This window comes from Silene latifolia, chromosome 8 (genome assembly GCF_048544455.1).
Source record: "Silene latifolia isolate original U9 population chromosome 8, ASM4854445v1, whole genome shotgun sequence".
NCBI classification, from domain to species: Eukaryota; Viridiplantae; Streptophyta; class Magnoliopsida; order Caryophyllales; family Caryophyllaceae; genus Silene; species Silene latifolia.
This window is the reverse complement of record NC_133533.1, coordinates 10,384,959-10,401,283: the sequence shown is the minus strand read 5'-3', so window position 1 is coordinate 10,401,283 and position 16,325 is coordinate 10,384,959. Positions and strand designations below refer to the sequence as shown.

At 40.3% G+C, this 16,325-nt stretch overlaps 1 long non-coding RNA gene across 1 annotated transcript; it reads right to left on the bottom strand.

The window, feature by feature from the left end:
- Nucleotides 1-139: 139 nt before the first annotated feature.
- LOC141594095 (uncharacterized) lies at nt 140-2,501 on the bottom strand. The gene is made up of 3 exons (XR_012522003.1): nt 2,367-2,501; nt 2,183-2,254; nt 140-336 (listed from the first exon to the last, which is right to left on the bottom strand). It is a non-coding gene; the product is annotated as an uncharacterized LOC141594095 (long non-coding RNA).
- Nucleotides 2,502-16,325: the final 13,824 nt, after the last annotated feature.

The window sequence follows — 16,325 nt, the reverse complement described above, 5'->3', positions numbered from 1 at the left end:
ATTTAAATTTGGGGTACACGTGTGTGCGTCGGGAGAAACATATGCTCTGATACCAACTGTGACACCCCTCGATAGGGCATCAAAATTAAAGCGGAAAATACGAGATTTTTAAAACCTTTTAAAAGTTTAAAGTGCGAAATCCACCATAAGTGATAAAACAAAAATGAAAAGAAAGATAATTAAGTTTTACAATTAAAAACAAGTGTGTTGGGGAAAAGATATCCCACGAATAAACACAAGTCTAACGATAGGTGAGTCTAAGCCAACTATAACTAAGGTCCAAGGGTCAATGTTCTCGCTAGCTCACACGTCTTCCCCATAATCTGCATCACGAACCTGTCATTCATGTAAACATGAACGCCACAGTCAGTGGGGAGTAACTCAGGGTTCTCCCAGCCACAATATGTCAAAATACAAGTAAACAAGCACTTAATTTACACATATTGATCATGCATCATACTTGAATAATATGAACAAGGGAATATAAACGATAATCATAATGAGATAGGCACATTGCATTCTTAATGAGATAGGCATGGTACATTATATTAGACATGCATTCAAGGTAACCCAAAACATGGATATGAGATTAGACATCGAATCATATGAAGAAGGTAAACAACGGATCAATTGAATAGAAAATACATGGATGGAAACCAATAGCCATTACTTGAAAACCTCTTAACAACCATAGCACGGGACGTGGCTACTAATGTCACATTCATACTTATGGCTTGCATCTCACCATAAGAACGGATGGGAACATCAATCCCGGCGATCATATCGCAACTAGGGGCTTGCATCTCACCACTAGTATCCGATAGGACCAAGACTCTCACAAACAATCATAGAAGACGCGCACTCTCGTATATAAGAACACGCCAATGACCGTAACAAGCAAGACATTTACAAAGGATTGACTCAAAACAAGACAAACCCCTAGACTCCAACCTCCTGGTAGGACGACGCTCATAATACGGTCCTAGTCTAAATCGCCGACTCTCGGGATGGACGACACCCGATTCGACATACAATCCCAAATCGTATCCAAGACTCAATCCATGACACCTAGCCGTGCCTCAAGGTCGAGTAACCCCAAATCGGAACCATGGTACCTAGCCGGACCCCAAAGTCCGAAGAGGCGGAAGGAAGATAGCCCAACTCGGAAACAATGGCACCTAATCGTGACCCAATGTCCGAGGGCAAATAAATAAGGAATGTCGAGTAGTCACACAATGTAAACCGTCACACTCCGGTCACAAATACGAGTAACAATGATCATGTGAACATAAACACGATAGAATGTCATATGACACGGGGTCACTAATACGAGTAAAAATGATTATATAAACATAACATAAATAATTCATGTGAAGCATGCATAAGTACAAGAGTATAACAAATATCAAGTACTCCCATGATAAAAGTGTCTCAACACATCATACACAAGCATTAGAACCAAAGTTAAGATGCATACCCAACAAGAAACTCAAAACCCAATCTATAACAACAAGTTTAGTACTCGACTACGACAAGGGTCAACTTCAAACGGTCATAACTTGAGTTCTATACATGATAATGACGTGAAACCAGTTGGAGGTGATAGCTTATCCTCTTACGGTTCTAACGGTAGGTCATAAGCCTCAAACAAACAAGTAACGAAGAAGTTATGACCATTTTACGAAAACTGGTCCAGGCTGAGTGCGCAGCCTGCGCCGAGGTGCGCAGCCTGCGCCGTGGTGCTGATTTGCACGACACAACAAACTCACCTTCATCCCCAAATCATTTTTTTATCATGCCAATACAATCCTAATTCCACCATATATTACCCAAGCAACTTTATACAAGTATTAAGGGTGAAATCAAAGCTTAAAAGAGGGATTAAGACACAAGGTTCGATTCAAATTCAAACAATTCCAAACTAACAAATTCGTGACATAATTAAACACAATTATTAAGCATGAATAAGACGGTTTCTTTACTAATTCATCCATATAAACATTCATGTAACCCAAAGGATTGGAAATTCCTTCAACTAACCATGAGATGGTTTCTCATACAAACTCATTCAACAACAAACATGTGAAACAAGAAAAGATTCAAACTTTAACATACATATGAACAAACTACAACATATAAACACACAAATTTGACATAATGTCGAGTAACCCATCACCGTTACCTTTTTGCTCTTAATCTCTATTGTAATCGTCTCACAAGCAAGAATCCACTTCCGGGTCAACTAAACTTTCTCCTAAACATAAGAAAACATCAAATAAGACTAAAAATCGAAACTAGAAAAAGGGTACCATATAGAGGATGGCTCGACAGCCCCAATAATGGAGGAAAGTCGGATCTTTTCTTACCTAGAAAGAAGGAGGGCGATGAGAGGAAGAGATAGACGCGAAAATCACTTGAATCGGATAAGAATTGAGCAAATTATGGTGTTTTGAAGATTTGTAAGATAGATGTATAAAAATGGTGAGGGTTGTTGAAGATGAATTTCAAAAAATGAAGAGGAGATGAAGTTGTGAGGTGTTAGGTGAGGGTTTTATGAAAAGAAAAGAGAAGGAGAAAAGGCCCATAAGTTATAAAAAGCCCAACAACTCAAATTGAGTCGGTCTCTACTAGAAATTACGTCTCAAGCCCACTACAACTCAAGACGGGAAATATTATTATTATTATTATCATTATTATCCGACCAAAATATTTATTTTATATAACTTAAGCTTTAAAAATATAATACTTATAAAAATCATATTTAATAATGAAATTAATTAAATTAAATAATTTACAATATAAATAAGACCATAGAATGGTTAATTAAATTATAAATGTCAAAATGGAAAATTCGCGGGTGTTACAGGTGGCACATCCCAGCTATCCCAGTACTCAACTCAAACCTGCTCAATTACTGCTCACCATCCCCGAATGGATCACCGCAGGTTTTACAAAACAACAACCGGGGTCAGTACTAATCACACAACTTATACATATCAACAATACGATAAATGGATACCTTACACCGTCACACACACACAATCACACCAGTCCCATCAATCTCAATCACCGACTGTCCACTGGACCAGCCCTGCCAGTGGGGGACCGCAGCCGTACCCACCAAATCCCCGCTCCTCATAATGAGCGATAAACTCAAATCCCTTAATGTGCACATCCCTTCTGTGGCGGGTTCCACAGAAGGCGAATAATGGGCGTGAAGCCACTCCCGCAAGTGACTCCACTCAGCCAGGGACGCGCCCCAAAGAATCACAGACATATACAATCAATCACAACTACTATACAACAATCAACACCAACAACCGTCTCAATACGAGTATGATAATATTCAACAATCACTAATCACAAGCAACACATCATGTGACTAATACTGAGTAGGAAATCCTGCCTGGAAAGCACAACTATCATACGGTCTCTACAGTTGTATCAAAAAGCCTCTTCTACAAATCCTCCTCTTATCATACATACACATAATTACTACCAAATCATAAACTACTCAAAAACCCCCACATCCCTAGATTAGGGTTTAACCAACTTAAAAGAAAGACAATAAAAAGGGTACATAGATCTTACCCTCGACGCAAGGATCTCAACGGTATAACCAACGATGAAAACCGACCTTCCAAACTCCGGGATTTGCTAACAATGCGATTAAGAAGATGAACGTACTTGCTTTCTCTCTTTGACAGTAATTTAGGTTTTAGAAAAGTGTTTAGAATGATTACCAAAAAGGTTATATAGCTTAATCGCATAATTAACAAAACCCGAGAAAACAGCCCCCGTAAACCGGCTACTCGATCGAGTAGCTGAGGTACTCGATCGAGTGCCCCCTTACTCGATCCAGTATCAAGGTTACTCGATCGAGTACCCAACAGGTCAGAAACTATTTTTAAAACGCAACACACCCTTACTCGACAGAGTAAGGCCTACTCGATAGAGTACCCAGAGAGTCATAAAACCGTAGTATTACACATATAGAATAAATAATAATAATTTATTGTAATAGAAAAGGTAGTGAAATTGAAACAAATTCATATAAATACAAATGGAGTAAAAAAAAAGGGGGGGGGGGGGAGTTAATAGCCGAGACTTTAGGATAGATTGAATTTGATATAATGCACAAACAATTTGCAGAATAAATATAAAGATAGGCTCTTAATGTGTTGTTTTGGGCCCAGTAATAAATAACTAAAGTTAAGCTTTTATTTAGTGTGTTGTTTTGGGCCCAGTAATGATAAATTGATTATGGTTCTTTTTCTTCTACCTATTAACGGGTTGGACTTCAAAATTTGTGGCTCTTTTTCTTATGGGCTCCGGTGCGGAGAGCTGAATTGCTCTACCTATGGGCCGCCTCTGTACAACAATGAGTATGATGGAAAGGCACATGACTCGAAAAAGGTAAATTTCAATGAAGTGACTTATATTTGATATATATCCAGCGAGTATCTTTTGTGATGGACATATTCGTTACAACTATGTAACGGATTAAGTAATACCCATATGAATAGATAAGATAAAACAGATTGCTACGGGCGTCGATTTTTTTGAGTATCAATTCTTAAAAATGACAAGAAATTGATAAAAAAAGAAATGAAAAGGATCTTCTTCCATTTTTTTGAGTATTAATTCTTAAATCTTGCTCAAAAAGGTGAGATTTGTAAAAAAAAAAAAAAAAAAAAAGTTGCAAAATATTAATTAAATTAAATTGAAACTAAATTTAAAACACGCTTTGGGATTCAAGAAGATTATCATAAAGTTTCAATTGGTTAATAGTAGGGGTGCTCATTGGGCTGGTGCGGGCCGGGCTGGTGCGGGCTGGGCTGGGGTAGAGTAGCACTGGCACGACACTACCATAGGACTGGGCTGGGCCGGGCCGGGCTGGTTTTGGTCAAGCCCGGGCACATCACTATAGGGGCGGGCTGATTACTTTTTTGTTTTTAAAAACGGGCTGGAAACCGGGCTGGGATGAAAAAACCCAACACTAGCACGACCCGTAGTGCTGGCCGGGCTGGGCCGGGCCGAGCCATGTGCTGACCGGGCTGCCAAAATCTGGCCCATGAGACTGGGCTGTGCTGGGTTGGCCCGCCATGTTATCCACCTCTAGTTAATAGCATGGTAATTGCCCTTGCCAAGAAGCCTATATTTGATAGCCAAGAGATCTTGAGAAGAGCCCTAATTGTAGGTATACAAATTCTCATTTGTGACGGGGATATTTGTCGTAAGCTTGCGACGGGTCGAATACATATCATTTTATATGAAAATAAACCGGGTAAAGGTGCAAGTGGTTGACACAGTGAAAGAAAAAAGAAGTAGGTAGATGGCTAAGTGTATAGTACTTGATATGACAATTCCTAATATTTAATATAAAAAATTGTAATTATTATTATATTTTTTTTGGGAAATTCTCACTTGTACCCCTTTTAGTATTGACTAATCTCACTTATACCCCTTCTTTTCAGGAAAGCCCACTTGTACCCTCCAACTTTCTAGTTATTCTCACTTATACCCTTGAGTATAGTAAATGATAAACGTTGAGGATAAAGTGGGGAAGAATGCTAAAAGATGAATGTTGAAAATGAAGTGGAGTCATATAAAATGAATTTGAGGGAAAAAAGATGTTTGTTGAAGAGAAAACAAATATTTCAATTAGATATGTTTCTTCATATTGTTTATAAAACCTTTAACATCTTACTTAATGCCTTGAAGGTACTTAACACTTCTTCCCCCACTTCATAATGACAAGCGAGAATTCATTTCACGTCTTAATTGTTGGCGCTTAATATTATGGATTTATGGTCACGATTTTTATGTAACTAGGATGTTGGAGTGTGAATTTCCTTAAAAGTAGAGGTACAAGTGAAATTAACTTATACTTGAGGGGTATAAGTGAGAATAACTAGGAAATTGAAGGGTACAAGTGAGCTTTCCTGAAAAAAAAGGGTACAAGTGGGATTAGTCCATACCTGAGGGGTACAAGTGAGAATTTCCCTTCTTTTAAAAAAAAAATTGTAATTAAACTAAGTTACTACTCCCCCATATTCAAGATAAACCTCCCTAACGAGGGAGGGCACAAGAATTAAGGAATTCAATAGAAAATTGATAAAGAATTATTGTGGGGGTCGAATCTGATAGGAGAGACTAGAAAGGGTGTTGAAATTAAAGAAATTAAGAGGATACATTAAGGAGTTAATTTTTCCCACCTTTTCTATAGTCTATAATGATTCCCTCCATATTTTAAACAAACTTTTCTGGTTTTTTTCCCTGAAAATCGTATTGATCATAACGCAAAAATAGTGTTCCAAATAAATTACAAATGGTTTTAGATTACACATAATTAAAGTCTATTATGGAGACAGACCTCCAATTAAACATAAATAAAATTACATTAACTAATTATAAATTACATTATCTCCACCTAAAAATCAAAATGTTAAAAAACTGAAGTTGTTAGATCAAAATGAAGAAGAAAGGAAATGATGAACTTTAGATTTTTCTTGATTTCTTTCTAGCTTTCTTGATTAGCCCATGGGAGTTGTCCTTTAAGCCAAAAATCAGCAAAACTGTCAAGTCAATAATGCATAATTCAAATGACCAATATTTGAAAATTGGCACCAAAATTTCACTATTTTCATTTTTACGCCTAAACCAATAATTCAAAAGTGTGCAAAGTTCATTCTTCTATAAATAGAATGATGTGTAGTTAATAGGGTTCATTTATAAACAAGCATCCAAAAAACAACTTTCACACTCAAAACAAACTATAAAACCAGAATCATAAACAAAATGTGTCTCACCAACTTAGAAAGATCAAAAATTATTGAATCAATTTTACAAAACAGCAAAGGAACAAAATGGAAAACCAGGGTATGGAGTAATGTAGAAATTGGTTGTACAGTTTTCAGTTGGTAGGAAAACTATCACTGATTTGTGGAATATAGCAAAGGAACAGAGGAAAAATTGCATACCAGTGAATGTATGCAGCAAGAAGCAAGGATCACATAAAAAGAGAAGAGTGTGTTGTTAGTTGAAGAGAAGCTCGTATCCATTGATCTACTAAAAAGGAGCACACAACATACACTGGCAGGGAACTTGGGGGTGAGTCAGTCTAGTGTAAGTAGATGGCTGACAGCAAAGGAAATCAATTCACATACTAATTCTGTAACACCCCGCCCTTTCCTTATATTTTAAATAAACTTTTAAGAAATTTTTATTAAATAATTATTATTTAAAGCTATTTTCATGAAATATCGTCATAGCCGTGTAACGTTAATAATAGTGTAGATTCTAATAATATTATTCTCCGTCTTGAATTATAATAGGTTTGAGGCGGAAATTCTAGTGGATACCGACTCATTTTGAGTTATTGGGCTTAACTTGACTCATGGCCCTTTTTCCTTCTCTTTTCTCTACACCAAACCTCAACTAAACCCTCACAACTTCATCTCCCTCACTTCTAATTTCTGAAAATTCCCAACAAACACACCACCATTGTTAAACCCTTTCCTCTCAACCCTAAAATCACCATAACTCACTCAATTCTTCACCAATCTCGTTCCTTTTCGCGCCATTCTCTTCCTTTTCTCATTTCCTTTCTTTCTAAGTAATAAAGTTGCCATCTTTTCCTCTATTTCGAAATTCTCATCTTACAAGGATGTGGATTCTTGACTTAATGTCTTTATTTTTGTGTTTAGGGGAGAACTTGGACAACCCAGAGGAGGATAGCTACATCATTGACGAGTTTTTAGAAGATTGAAGTGCAAAAAGGTAACGGTGATGGGTTACTCGACTTTTATGTTAAAATTGTGTGAATTGTGTAGTATTAGACTCACATGAATGTTAAATTTGATGTCTTTCATGCCCTTTGGTGATTTGGTGTTGAGTAGAATGCTTGTATGATAATTCTCACATGTTTAAGGAGTAATTTCATGCCTAGTTGTAATATGGTGAAATATGAGATGGTCTTAAAGGAATTCTCTCATAATTACATGATTAAACCTCATTTTAATGATTAATAACCAACCCCATATGTTAATTACATCTTGAAAGTGGTAATTTTCTGAGTATTCATCATATTAGGGAAGTATGAAATGATTAGATGAAAGATAGTTGAATTTGGAAGACTTTGGATGTTGTTTGTTGGTGTTTTCATGCTCGTGTGTCCTGCCGGTGGGCAGGTGGGCAAGTCCTACCAACCGGCAGCGAGACCTTGCATTCCTGAGTTGAAAAAAAGAAGAATTTAGCCTTTGTATGTCTCTGCCGGTGGGCCGGCAGCGAAGTCCCTACCAACCGAGAGAGCCCTTGTGTTTTGTTAAGTTCAATGTATGTCCCTGCCCGGTGGACCGGCAGAAAGGTCTACCAACCGGCAGCGAGGACAATGCAATTTTGGTGTCTTTTATATCTGGGTGTGTTCCTGCCGGTGGGCAAGCGGGTCAACCGGCAGAGAACACACAATGTGCCTTTTGAACTAAATGGACTATAGCGGTGTTCCTACTGCCGGTGGGCGGCAGCCGGTCTATCGGCAGAACACACATTTCAAAAAGATTTTTACCTTGTTTCATCTTCAAAGATGTATCCTCTGCGGTGGGCGGCAGCCGGGTCTCACACCGGCAGAGCGCACCTGATAATTGTTTTACTCTTATATTTTATACATGCATCACATGAATTGTTTACGTTATGTTTGTGCAACCTTTGTTGCTCGTATTAGTGATCCGAGTGTGACGTTTTACATTGTGAGACTACTCGACATTCCTTATTTATTTGCCCTCGGACATTGGGTCACGGTTAGGTGCCATTGTTTCCGAGTTGGGCTATTTTTCCTTCCGCCTCTTCGGACCGGGGGTCACGGTTAGGTGACAAGGTTCCGATTTGAGGTTACTCGACTTTCGGGCACGGTTAGGTGTACCATATTTCGAGTCTTGGATACGATTTGGTATCGTTTGTCGAATCGGGTGTCGTCCATCCCGAGAGTCTGGCCAGGTTTAGACTAGGACCGTATTATGATCGTCGTCCTACCAAAAGGTTGGAGTCTATAGGGTTGTCTTGTTTGAGTCTATACTTTGTAATTTGTCTTACATTTGAGTCGAGTCAATATTTGACCGTTTGACCTAATTACTCTTCTCTCATTTATGCACATCTACTCTTATCGCATTTTGTATACTAATCATGATCCTCTTGTTACCGTAAGTATTTATTCTTATGCTTGTTTGTTTAATTACATTTCTAATTACTTGTATTTTGACATATTGTGGCTGGGAGAACCCTGAGTTACTCCCCACTGACTGTGGCTTTCATATTTATTATGAATGACAGGTTGGTGATGAAGCTTAAGTGGGGAAGACCGTGTGAGCTAGCGAGTTCTTACCTCGGACTTTATTTAGTTATCATTTAATAGACTCACCTACTTTTGAACTATGTTAATTCGTGAGATATCTTTTTCCCAATAAATTAACCTGTGTTGTAAACTTAAACATAACTATCTAAACTTATTTATCGTGTTGGTGATACCTCGCGTTGGACTTCATTAGAAGTCTTAAAAGTTTTAAAAATCTCGTGTTTCCGCCACGATTTACTAGTTATATTTTGTTGCCTCAACGAGGGGTGTCACAGTTGGTATCAGAGCATATATTGCTCCCGACGCACACACGTGTACCCCAACTTAAATTTCTTACTTGACCTTGAATAATGAATGAGAGATGGGTAGAATTAAGGACCTAAGTTGGTAGCCTTTTTGTGCATGTTTGTGATAGGTTCTAACTTGTTTGCTCTTGTGCAAGAAAAGATGGTACGACCAACCAATGTGGATAATGCCATCATGCAAGCCCTCACTCAAGTGCTTGCTAATCAACAAAATGCTCAACCCGCTCCTCCTACACCTGAAGCTAACCGTCAAGGAAGCTATGCTTGGATTGCAAGTCAACCAGCAAGGAACAAGGCTAGGACCTATGGTGGTGAAGTGGATCCCGTTGCTCTCTCGGAGTGGTTTCGCGATATGGAGAATAATTTCTCTCTCTTTGATGCCCGAGAGGAGGACAAGGTGAGATTAGCCTCTCACTTTCTTGTGAAGGAAGCCGATAGGTGGTGGACTTTGACCGGTTCTACCGCTACTCAAGACCCCAACTTTGATTGGACCCGCTTCAAGTCACTTGTGGAGACTCGCTTCTACCCTAAGGAGCTCAAACAACAAAGATTGAAGGAGTTCATGGACTTCAAGCAAGGGAAGCTATCAATTCAAGCTTACACCAACAAGTTTAATGAGCTTGCTCATTATGCCTCCAAGTTCGTGAAAGATGAAGAGGATCGTGTCTACTTCTACAAGAACAAGTTGAATCCTAAGGTGGAAAGCATGGTGAGAAGGAACTCAACTACCTTTGTGGAAGTCTATGATGATGCCATTTGGGCCGAAAGCTCTTTGAAGGCCATTGAAGAAGAAGCCAAGCCCCACTCCTCTTCTCATTCTTACCGTTCTAACTTTCATGGCAAGAGACCATTTGTGCCTTCTACTTTCAACTATGCCAACAAGAGAAGGTTTGTGCCAAGGATACAAGACCATGGAGGACAAGGACCAAGAGTTCAAGAACCTAGAGGACAAGCTCCCACACCAACTAATGAACTTGAGAAGGACCGTAAGTGCTACCATTGTAGGCAAGCCGCATACCCCGGAATTGGATGCTATGGCAAGCCCTTGACTTGCTTTCATTGTAAGAAGCCCGGACATCGTGTTGCCGATTGCCCCGAGAAGAAGAATGCTCCTACTCCAAATGCTAGGCCAAGAGGAACTATCTTTGTCATGAGTCGAGCCGAAGCCGCCGCTCATCCCGATATCATTACGGGTATGTTCTCAATTTTTGATCAACCTTGCCTCATTTTATTTGATACCGGCGCATCTCTATCTTTTTATCTTCCAAGTTTTCGGAAAAACTAGCTCTTGAGCCCATTCCTAGTGAGGAAACTTCTATATCCTTACCTTCCGGAGAAATATTCTCTTGCTCCCTCACTTTCTCCGACATTCCTATTTCTATTTCGGAAACCTTATTCCCCGCTAACCTACTTCGTTTTCCCCTTGAGGAATTCGATGTAATTTTGGGTATGGATTGGTTGTCAAAGTATGATGCAAGATTCGAGTGTCGAGACCAAAAGATTTGCCTCAAGAGTCCGCTAGGCACCCGCGTATCCTATAAAGGAGTTCATTCCCAAGAAGGTGTGAAATTGATTTCCGCTTTGAAGTTGATGAGCATGAAGAGGAAAGGTTACCAAATCTTTCTATGCGTAGTGACTTCTACCTCCCCTTCCTTACCAAAGATTGAAGAAGTGCCCGTGGTTTGTGAGTTCCCGATGTCTTTCCCCGAAGAATTGCCCGGAATTCCTCCCGAGCGTGATGTTGAGTTCTCTATCGACCTTGTACCCGGAACCGGTCCGATTGCTAAAGCCCCGTACCGCATGGCGCCAACCGAGTTGAAGGAGTTGAGAAAGCAACTTGATGAAATGATCGAGAAAGGATTCATTAGACCTAGTGCCTCGCCTTGGGGTGCTCCCGTTCTCTTTGTGAAGAAGAAAGATGGATCCATGAGACTTTGCATTGATTACCGTGAGCTTAACCGTGTCACCGTCAAGAACAAGTATCCTCTACCGAGAATTGAAGATTTGTTCGATCAACTCAAAGGTGCTTCTACTTTCTCCAAGATTGATTTGAGATCCGGTTATCATCAAATTCCCGTTCGTGAGTCCGACATCCCTAAGACCGCCTTTAGCACGAGATATGGACACTTCGAGTTTAAGGTGATGCCCTTTGGTTTAACCAATGCCCCTTCTATCTTCATGGACCAAATGAACCGGACCTTCAGTGAGTTCTTAGACAAGTGTGTTGTGGTCTTTATTGACGATATCCTCATCTATTCCAAGTCCGAAGAAGAGCATGCCGATCACCTTCGTATCATTTTAGAGATCCTTCGTCGTCAAAAGTGGTTTGCCAAATTCTCCAAGTGTGAATTTTGGTTGTCTAAGGTGTCTTTTCTAGGCCATGTTATATCCAAGGATGGTGTCATGGTAGACCCTTCGAAGATTGAAGCCGTGATTGAGTGGAAGAGTCCAACCGATGTTGGTGAGATCCGTAGTTTCTTGGGTTTGGCGGGTTACTACCGTCGCTTTGTGAAAGATTTTTCCAAGCTTGCTAGACCGATGACTCAACTTTTGAAGAAAGAGACCAAGTTTGTGTGGACCGAAGCTTGTGAAGATGCATTCCAAGAATTGAAGAAGAGGTTGACTACCGCTCCCGTGTTGACCTTGCCCGAGGATGGAATTGATTTTGATGTGTTTTGTGACGCCTCTAAGATGGGTTTGGGTTGTGTTCTTATGCAAAATAGGAGAGTTGTTGCCTATGCTTCGCGACAATTGAGAGTTCATGAGGTGAACTATCCCACTCATGATTTGGAGTTAGCCGCCATTGTTCATGCCTTGAAGATGTGGAGACACTATCTCATCGGAGTTCATTGCCGTATCTACACCGATCATAAGAGTTTGAAGTATATCTTCACCCAAAAGGATTTGAATATGAGGCAACGACGTTGGTTGGAGTTGGTGAATGATTATGACTTGGAATTGTTATATCATGAAGGAAAGGCAAATGTGGTTGCCTATGCCCTTAGTAGGAAGTCTACTCATTCCTTGAGTGCTATTCGTGTGCTCCCCGATGACCTTTGTGCCGAGTTTCGAAAGTTAAGTTTGCAACTTGTGGAGAGTGGTTTTGACTATCTTGGTGCTATGATTGCCGAGCCCGTTCTTCACCGTGAGATCCTTGATAGCCTTGTGGACGATGCTACCTTTAAAAGTTTTCAAGCCAAGCTTCTTGAAGGGAAAGCAAAGGATTGTGAGATTGATGCAAGAGGTTACCTTCGTTACCGAGGACGCATGTACGTGCCCGATACCGTTGATTTGAGGAAGAGAGTTCTAGATGAAGCTCATCTATCCCCTTATTCGATTCACCCCGGAGGAGACAAGATGTATAAAGATTTGAAGCTTCAGTTTTGGTGGCCTAACATGAAGAATGACATTGTGTCATATGTTGGAAGGTGTCTTACTTGTCAACAAGTGAAGATTGAGCATAAGAGACCCGGTGGATTGCTACAACCGTTGGATGTTCCTTTATGGAAATGGGAGTCCATTTCCATAGATTTTGTGATGGCCTTGCCTAAGACAGTTGGTGGAAAAGATGTCGTATGGGTTGTTGTGGATAGGTTAACCAAGTGTGCTAGGTTCATCCCTATCAAAGAGACTTGGAGTTTAGACCGTCTTGCTAGTGCTTATGTTGAAGAGATCGTTCGTTACCATGGCGTTCCTAAGGAGATCGTATCGGATCGTGACCCGCGTTTTTGTTCGAGATTTTGGAAAGCTTTGCAAGATGCTTTGGGTAGCAAGTTGTTGATGAGTACCGCTTTTCATGCCGCTACCGATGGACAATCCGAGAGGACGATTCAAACTCTAGAAGACTTGTTGCGTGCTTGTGCCCTTGATTTCCATTCTAGTTGGGAGAAGAGCTTACCTTTGGTGGAATTTTCTTACAACAATAGTTATCATGCTTCTATCAAGATGGCCCCTTATGAAGCCCTTTATGGAAGGAAATGCCGTAGTTCGATTTGTTGGGACCAAACAAGTGATGTTCGTGATCTAGGACCCGACAAGTTAGCTGAGACGATTGATCAAGTGAAGCTCATCCGTGAAAGAATGAAAGCCGCCCAAGATCGACAAAAATCTTATGCCGATGTCCGCCGTCGACCCTTGGAGTTTGAAGTTGGAGATAAGGTGTTCTTGAAAGTGTCCCCGATGAAAGGAGTAAAGAGGTTCGGAGTTAAAGGGAAGTTGAGTCCGAAGTACATTGGACCGTATGAAGTGATAAAAAGGATTGGTGCCGTGGCTTATAGATTGGATTTGCCCCCGAGTTTGGGTAAAGTTCATGATGTTTTCCACGTGTCTCAACTTAGGAAATACATTAGCGACCCTAGTCATGTGTTGCAAAATGGAGTTCCCGAGCTTGAGCCTAGTCTTTCTTTCGAGGAGAGACCGATTCGTATCTTGGATAAGAAGGAGAAGAAGCTAAGGAGCAAAGTGGTGCCCTTGGTAAAGGTTTTGTGGAAGTGTGGTGATGTAGAAGAAGAGACTTGGGAGCCGGAGGCTTCCATGCGTGTCAAGTACCCTAGTTTGTTTTCTTAAGGTAATGCCTTTCGTTTCAAGTTTCGAGGGCGAAACTTTTTAAAAAGGTGGGATGATTGTAACACCCCGCCCTTTCCTTATATTTTAAATAAACTTTTAAGAAATTTTTATTAAATAATTATTATTTAAAGCTATTTTCATGAAATATCGTCATAGCCGTGTAACGGTAATAATAGTGTAGATTCTAATAATATTATTCTCCGTCTTGAATTATAATAGGTTTGAGGCGGAAATTCTAGTGGATACCGACTCATTTTGAGTTATTGGGCTTAACTTGACTCATGGCCCTTTTTCCTTCTCTTTTCTCTACACCAAACCTCAACTAAACCCTCACAACTTCATCTCCCTCACTTCTAATTTCTGAAAATTCCCAACAAACACACCACCATTGTTAAACCCTTTCCTCTCAACCCTAAAATCACCATAACTCACTCAATTCTTCACCAATCTCGTTCCTTTTCGCGCCATTCTCTTCCTTTTCTCATTTCCTTTCTTTCTAAGTAAGAAAGTTGCCATCTTTTCCTCTATTTCGAAATTCTCATCTTACAAGGATGTGGATTCTTGCCTTAATGTCTTTATTTTTGTGTTTAGGGGAGAAATTGGACAACCCGGAGGAGGATAGCTACATCATTGACGAGTCTTTAGAAGATTGAAGTGCAAAAAGGTAACGGTGATAGGTTACTCGACTTTTATGTTAAAATTGTGTGAATTGTGTAGTATTAGACTCACAAGAATGTTAAATTTGATGTCTTTCATGCCCTTTGGTGATTTGGTGTTGAGTAGAATGCTTGTATGATAATTCTCACATGTTTAAGGAGTAATTTCATGCCTAGTTGTAATATGGTGAAATATGAGATGGTCTTAAAGGAATTCTCTCATAATTACATGATTAAACCTCATTTTAATGATTAATAACCAACCCCATATGTTAGTTACATCTTGAAAGTGGTAATTTTCTGAGTATTCATCATATTAGGGAAGTATGAAATGATTAGATGAAAGATAGTTGAATTTGGAAGACTTTGGATGTTGTTTGTTGGTGTTTTCGTGCTCTGTGTGTCCCTGCCGGTGGGCCGACAGCCGGCCTACCAACCGGCAGCGAGACCTTGCATTCCTGAGTTGAAAAAAAGAAGAATTTAGCCTTTGTATATCTCTGCCGGTGGACCGGCAGCCGGTCTACCAACCGGCAGAGAGCCCCTTGTGTTTTGTTAAGTTCAATGTATGTCCCTGCCGGTGGACCGGCAGCCGGTCTACCAACCGGCAGCGAGGACAATGCAATTTTGGTGTCTTTTATATCTGGGTGTGTTCCCTGCCGGTGGGCCGGCAGCCGGTCAACCGGCAGAGAACACACAATGTGCCTTTTTGAACTAAATGGACTATAGCAGGTGTTCCCTGCCGGTGGGCGGCAATGGCCTCCTACCGAACAAACATTTCAAAGATTTTTACCTTGTTTCATCTTCAAGATGTATCCTCTGCCGGTGGGCGGCAGCAGGTGCCCACCGTGCAGAGCGCACCTGATAATTGTTTTACTCTTATATTTTATACATGCATCACATGAATTGTTTACGTTATGTTTGTGAAACCTTTGTTGCTCGTATTAGTGACCCGAGTGTGACGTTTTACATTGTGAGACTACTCGACATTCCTTATTTATTTGCCCTCGGACATTGGGTCACGGTTAGGTGCCATTGTTTCCGAGTTGGGCTATTTTTCCTTCCGCCTCTTCGGACCGGGGGTCACGGTTAGGTGACAAGGTTTCGATTTGAGGTTACTCGACTTTCGGGCACTGTTAGGTGTACCATATTTCGAGTCTTGGATACGATTTGGTATCGTTTGTCGAATCGGGTGTCGTCCATCCCGAGAGTCTGGCCAGGTTTAGACTAGGACCGTATTATGATCGTCGTCCTACCAAGAGGTTGGGGTCTATAGGGTTGTCTTGTTTGAGTCTATACTTTGTAATTTGTCTTACATTTGAGTCGAGTCAATATTTGACCGTTTGACCTAATTACTCTTCTCTCATTTATGCACATCTACTCTTATCGCATTTTGTATACTAATCATGATCCTCTTGTTACCGTAAGTATTTATTCTTATGCTTGTTTGTT